This window comes from Eublepharis macularius, chromosome 2, assembly GCF_028583425.1.
Source record: "Eublepharis macularius isolate TG4126 chromosome 2, MPM_Emac_v1.0, whole genome shotgun sequence".
NCBI classification, from domain to species: domain Eukaryota; kingdom Metazoa; phylum Chordata; class Lepidosauria; order Squamata; family Eublepharidae; genus Eublepharis; species Eublepharis macularius.
The window spans coordinates 2,118,140-2,125,800 of record NC_072791.1 but is presented as its reverse complement, the minus strand read 5'-3'; positions in this window follow the sequence as shown (position 1 = coordinate 2,125,800).

The window sequence follows — 7,661 nt, the reverse complement described above, 5'->3', positions numbered from 1 at the left end:
CTAGCTTGGTCTCAGCTTTCCCGAACCAGCAACTCTGAAGAAAAGATTGTGTGGTGCATCTGTGGTTTAATAGTATTTGTACTGATTCAGAGACATTTGTGCATCGGTCTCCCCATTTTAAAATACTTAAGCCCAAAGTTTAGTGAAAAGGTGGAACCTCCAGTGCCAGGAGCAGTCATGAATGTAGTAATGCTCCCAGGCTGAGATCAGCCTAAATAAAAGTGTTCATTGGTTTCCTCTTAGAACTTGGAATAGAAAGGACCCAAGAGTAGTAGAACGTCTCCAGGATGGAATGTAAATTCGGGTCCCCACAACCCCATCCTTTTTTTAATTGTAAGGTTTCTCTCTCTCTCTCTCTCTCTCTCTCTCTCTCTCTCTCTCTCTCTCTAAATATGTTTATGAACCTCTGCTTTCAGAGGCACTTTGTTGTACCCCACTTTATGGAAGTCACTGGCCTTCTGAAAACAAGGGGGGGAGAAATAGCCTCTCCCACAACCCAATCCATTGTTTTCAGAAGCCCAGACAATCTTGGTTAAAGGCATAAACCCAAAATTATTACATCATCATTGCATTATTGTTGATTACATGCTGCAAGACAAAATTTTTCCCGTAGGACGGATCTTTCTTTAATAAACTGCCATATGCCCGGTTGAATTAACCAATAGCCTACCTTGCAGGAAGGGTGGTGCCTTTGAATAGCTGACAGCTGCACCCACCCCATTCTTTTGTTTGCTTAAGCCAACTCAGTACTGGCATATATATATATGTATCCCCTTTTGTTATATGTCTAATAAATGGACTGGATTGTTGGGTGAAATGTTAATATTGGATGTTAAGTAGGAGCTAGATGGTGTGTGTAAAGAATAATTATTAAGGCAGAAGGAAAGATGAAGGCAAGCTGTATATTTCAGTTGGTCTAATAGGAAGTAATATGTAGAGGTAGGATCATTTGGTATGTGCAAAGAGGTTTAGAGATATTTCTGAGAACTGTTTGGAATAAAGATATAGAGAATTAACGCTTTGAAACACCCGGCAGCCAGTGTCCTCTTTACTACTGTACAATTTACCTTGATGCTGACCTGCTCAGCAGCAAGAAGTTCTTCCCCTCCCCCTTCCCCTTTTTTTTTGCTATGTTTTCCTTTTCCAAATGCTGTTAGTGTTCTTGTGATTTTTGAGGAAGCAGACAGGAGACCCTCCAGCAACCCCTTTTGGAAAGCTACCTACGGAGCAGCCAAAGGAGCAGAATTTGAGACTCCTTCGCTGGCCAGAGGCTGCCTCCGTTTTTCTGGCTGATTTGATTCAAAGGCCAGCGCCAGCTCCATGGAAGGGCAGCCCTCTCTTCCAAGGGGACCCCTCATTTTTTTTTCTCTTTTTGCTAAAGGACATGCGTGTCATTCCATTTTTGTTTTTGACGGCCTCCTTAATGCTTTTTGGGGACATTGCCGCTTATTCTGTCCAATGCCCTTTCTGATACAAGGGGGGGTGTAAACACTTTCCTTCCTACCTTGTGTACCTAGTTGCATTTCTTTTGCCCCTCATTCGGTTACTTATTTGATTGAATGTATTCCTGAACTGAGCTCATTGATCTATGCTTACTGTTCAAATTAATTTTGATCTGCTTTTTGCATTAAGTTCAATGGGTGTTAAGCTAATTTTTATCTTTGGTTTTTCCTTACATTATTGAATTGTTATTTGCCTTCTTAATTTTGACCTGCTTTTTGCAGTAAGTTCATGAAGTGTTAAGCTAATTTTATCTTTGGTTTTCCCTTACATTATTGAATTGGTGTTATTTACCTTTTCATTTGTTCTATTCTGACTCACTAGTTATGATGATGCTTGTATGTTTACATAGGGCACTGCCATTTGATTGGATTCCTTGCCCTTCACCAACCATATCTGATTCCTATGCCTTTAATGCCTAGGGTTAATTCATAGTATCCCATTCACTTAGTGCTTTTGGTCTTTGTGCATCATATTGTTGCATTTTCTTCGCTTTAACTGTTTGCACCCATGTTCATGGTCAATGCTTTGCTGTTACATTGCTTTAAGGGTTGCCTAGAAATCTTTGTGTATTTCTCTGTCACCTTCATTGCTATGCCTCTCACCTGTCAACTCTCAGGCAGGGGAAGCCACTATACTGGTTGAATTAATTTTGATATGCTTTATTTTTATCAGTTGCTTTTTATATGTGCTATTTTGACATAATGCCCTCATTTATTCTATGCTTGTATGTTTTTGTGGAGCACTGCCTTTCATTCTGATTGTTTGCTTTTCACTGACACTATTGGATTTCCATTGGACTCTCGCATTGATTATGCTGCCTTAATGCCTGTGTTACCTCACTGCATTTCACCCTGTATGTGTATACATATTGTTATGGCTTACTAGTACTATATGTATAAGAGCATGCATGATTTATATGAATGTAAGATGCTTGTGATGATGCTCAATGAGGCTGTCTGCCCACCCAGCAGCTCCTACCTTAAGCCGCTCTGATGTATAGCCCCCTTGGGCACTAGGGGGGGAGGTCTCTCTTATTAGGGCACCTCACCCCTACCAGCCTAGCTACTGCATGCTCAGACCACAGGGAATGGAGATTACTCCATCCACCTCCAAGCTCCACCAAGCGGAGACCCAGCCAATTGACCAGAAGCTGTGTGCCTAGAACTCCTCCTTGATCCCCACCGACCCTGCACTGCGAAGTGACAGCGGAGTGGAAGTGTGTTCTTGTTTTACGTATTCATAGGCTGAATGAGCTTGTTTCTGTATATATATGCGTAACCCCGTTTGACAGCTATACTGTAAACTGTGCCTCTGTGAATACTGTATGCCTGCATTATTATTGATTGCATGTTGACTATGGCCTACTGATGGTGTATACTATGCCTGCTGATTCCTACTGGTCGCTCATTGCTTATTAACCACTATAATTGATTACTGCTTATTGGTTACTACCTTTGATTATTAATGTAATACTGAATATTAAGGTTTAGCCCTCCTCAGCTGGAGCCCCACCGCTACGGGAACATCCAATCTGACCATGCACCCAATTGTTGTTATGTTGGTCTTCCAGGTCTTGGTGCTCTCCGTCCATCCCTTGCTTGTTTTATTACCCTTGTTGTTATGAACCATGATAGTTGTGTGTACATTTATGCGTACGGACTGAACCGGTCCCATGGACACTTTGCCTGCCGGACACCGCTCTGAGGCCCTCTTGTGGACTAGGGGGGGGAGCGTTCCTCTCTACCTCTCGACCCACGATCTGCCTCCAGACGGCCACCTGTGGCTCCACCTCCATGAGGACTAGAAACTGTGTGCCTGACGCCTTATCTACCAGCCCACGCTCCAGCGCTGCAGTTCAACGCAGATGTCTAGGGGAGTGCACAGACACATGGACTAAGTTTGCTTGTCTCTTGTATATATGCAACCCAGTCTCATAGCTGTGCTGTGGACTGCGCCATCTGTGATCTTTTTCCTCCCCCGGTCCCTATGGACTTATTCCAACGACTTGCCTTCTAGGAAGTGTAGTCCTATGAATTTAGTTCCCCAAGTTGTATGCCGTATGAATTGTTCTCTCAAATCTGTTTTCCTCAACTATAGTGCTTTTAAGGTATTATTGTCATTATCCTTATGTTTATTTGTACTATGAACCACATTATGTTTTGAGTCTATGCATATTTTATCTTGTTATAAAATGCCCTCAGCTTAGCCTATGGCCATACCACCAGTACCCATGTCTCTGCTTTGCTTTTGATTTTGGCCATATATGAAATAACCATGGTTCTTATGTATGCATCTGTACCACTGTAAGCCACCTCTGAGTCTAGCCACATGGGAATGATGTCTGTTCATGAATTGTGATGCGATGTCTAGCCTTGTATAATTACTTCCACCCTCTATGAGTGGATAGGTCTATGAATGAATTGTTTTGTGTTTATGAATTGCTCTTTTATGAATTGCTCTGTACCCATGAATTACTATGCATTCATGAATTGCTTTACACCTGTGTCTGGGCTTATGAGTTGCTATGTACCCCTCACCCGGAAATGAGAGATGAATTGTTTCAAACCATGTATGTGCTGCTTCCCGCTTTTACCTGAATGAATTACCTTGTGGTTGTACAGTCACTGATCATTCTGTGAAGTATCTCTGCCCTTAAGTATGTGCATATGAGTTATCTTGCATATTATGAAATTGTGTATTCCTGCTTGTGCTAACGGTTGCATCTTAGAAATATGTGTGTATGTGTTTATGTACATGTGTTTATGCATACCTATATGGGTAGTTTTCCTGAGGTGGACACAGAGATGTGCAGCCCATTGGCTGATCTAAATTTTGTAATCTGGATGTGTGGTTCTCCATACCAAATTTGCAAATGACACCTCCCCTTCCTCCCCCTTCCCTCTCCCACCCCCTGGATGCTCGACCACCAGAGGTGCCACTCTTGCTCAACGGTGAAGACATGTTCGGGGACCGACCCTCCTGGGTCGGGTGGTCCCCGAGGGGGGGAATTGTTACCAAGCAGCCCCCCTCCCTCCAGAGGCCAGCCACGAACTGGGTCTGAGTTCTACACTAAAAGACTGCAGTGCCTGTGTTCCTCTAATACACGTGTCAGTTTCATATCTGATGCTGCAACAGACTGACAGTTCCTGGACAATTGCTCTCAGAACTCTTACATGGCACTGCCCTGCTCAAGCTTATATCTGGACTCTCCTGTGTGATGCTGCCCTGTTGCCAACCATGGACTGTGTCTTAAACGCTGCTCCCTTGCTTGCCATGAGAGCTTGCCTCACTCTGGGCTCCAGCTACGCTGCCAGCAGCCAGATGCCAGCCAGAGGAAACCTTCTGCGAGGGTGGCCAGGCGCTCCCTGGCCAGCTCCTGCCGGGAGCCTCCCATGGGCTGGTTGCCCTCACTACCAGACAATCTGCGGGTAAGCCCTAGCCAACAGCCAAGAAGCAGAGGGGAACAGCCTGCTTTGGGAAGCCATTGCGAAGGAACGAGCAGATCACGTACGCTGCAAGAGAATCCCACTCTCCTTTGCATTTCTTAACACCTATCCTGAATGGAGATTGATCATCAGTCAGCCAGGGCAATCAACAAGCGCACATCAAAGCAACCTTTGCACTCCGGACTTGAAGGCACCAGGATGGGCGCTGGGAACGAGCAAACGGCCCGGTTCCCCTTCCTCCTCCCCTCCCCTCTCCCCAAAAGTGTCATTTATAAATTAATCAGACTTCAAACATGGTCCAATCAAGGCTGTCCCGATGGGCTCAAACCCTTTGATTTAAGTCGTGAGAACCACTGACAGGGGCGCCAGCCCCTGGGTGCTTTGAAAGTATATAAGCTAGCCCCTCAAACCTGAGGGTGCGCGCGCGCCAGCCCCATCCCACTTCCTTGCTGTCTCTCCGTGATTCCAGTGCGGGCGCTGGATCATGTCACGTCCATATCTCTGACATGCCTACTGCTTGTGAGTATGCCCTTTGTCATCGTGGGGTTCCTGCTCAGGTCTCTAATGTTCATACTCTGTATTTCTTAGATCTTGTATGTAATCTTGGATGTGTGTGTAATTTCAGGCATATGTCACATTATTAGAAAATACACGTTATTGACTGAACATCTGTAGTCTGCCTCTTTGTCACGGGGATTTCTGAAAATTGACCTTGGTATAGCTGGCTAGATCCGCGCTGTTTTAGTTCTGGACTGCTAAGCTAACTCCCCATCCTATTAATAGAGCAGTTCCAGTAACAGTCCAGTCATTTAATTAATATTGTTTTTTTAAAAGATTCTGAGAGCCAGTTTGGTGTAGTGGGGAAGAGCGCGGGACTCTAATCTGGAGAGCTGGGTTTGATTCCCCACTCCTCCGCTTGAAGCCATCTGGGTGACCTTGGACTAGTCACGGCTCTCTCAGAGCTCTCTCAGCCCCACCCACCTCACAGGATGTTTTGTTGTGGGGATAATAATGACATACTTTGTAAACTGCTCTGAGTGGGCGTTAAGTTGTCATGAAAGGCAGTATATAAATCAAATATTATTATTGTTATTATTTTTCCTTTTTTTATCACAGGTATTTTTCCATCTGGGTGCATTCAGGACAAACACAGGGAGTCCATATTCTGAGGCACAGGTAAGTAAACATAAGGGTCTCTGGTGAAGAAAAACCTGAAATAACACAATTGTTTTCTTCCTAAGTAGGACCGTATACCCAGGGAGCACAACTGCTGATCCCCGTGTCCCTGCCCGATGGTGGACCGGCAATTTAAACCATGTGTTTCATTAGAAACTTTTTCAAGGGTCCAAAACTTATTCTCATCATGCAATCAAAGTTGTTTCTACATGCTTCAGACTGAAAGCCATCAATCCAAGCAACCTCCCTCAAACCTCGCAAAACTGCCGAAATGCTACCCCCTGAATTCCACGGTCACCCTGTTCACGCAATAACCACTGATTAAAAATATAATGGGTGGAAAGATGAAATTCTTTGTTGTGAGTATTGGCAGGAGACCAACAAAAGTGACAGTCACACTGAAGAAACAACTGTGCCTCGGGCGGATTCCCCTGCAAGAATAATGCCGATAAACTGTTACGAATACGTTAATATTTACACAGGTGAGACTATTAAACGGGACGATCATGGCGAGGCTCACTTTCCGCTTGTGAGATGGAGGAATGCACACCACTAAAAAGTGAACTCTAATTTCCAATGTAATATTGTCATTAAATTACTGTAAAATTAAAATGGGGCTCCCTCAGGAACGGAAAGTGATTATATGTCAGAATGGAGAGACTGCAATGAAGAAAGGCCACATCTGTTTAGCTAATATCATCACGTTGTGGAAACTGAGACGCAGGTTCATAATTCAGCCGGCTTTTTTATTTCTCTGCAGCCCTTCCTGCCGTGATGGTGGATGTGCGCACTCGAGAAGGAAACGATCATCCACCCATTCGGGCAAGATGTTATTAAGAACAGAATGAAATGATTCTTTATAGACACTTAGTCAAGGGGGGAATTTGCAGGCCGCCCAGCAGCCATATTGTCTTTCTCTGGAAGTTTCTTACACTCCATGTGACTGGGGCTAGGCTAGGCCTGCTGAACTTGTCACATCTCTACCCATAAGTCCAGAGCTACACTGTAAAGATTTCATCTCATATTTACCTTTTGGTTGGATCGGCCTGCTCAGTTCCAGCCTCCTCTCCTCTACGCTCGACTCTCTCAGGTGTCTTGCCACTGCAGTAAGACCGAGACCCCATGATGCATGCTGATACAAGATTACGTGAAGCTGCTTTTATAGAGTTATAGAATCACAGGGTTGGAAGGGACCTTTAGGGTCATCTAGTCCAACCCCCTGCACGATGCAGGAAATTTACAACTACACCCCCCCCACACACACATACACCCTCAGTGACTCCTGCTCCATGCCCAGAAGATGGCAAAAAACACTTCAGTATCTCTAGCCAAACTGTCTTGGGGAAAATTGCTTCCTGACCCCAAGGTGGCAATCGGCCTTACCCTGGGCATGTAAGAAGGGGCCACGAGAACTAAGCCCTGATGTAGCCCTTCCTGCCCTCCCTCTCATGATCTGCCCAGGTTCACAGAATCAGCATTGCTGTCAGATGGCCTTCTAGCCTCTGCTTAAAATCCTCCAAAGAAGGAGAGCCCACC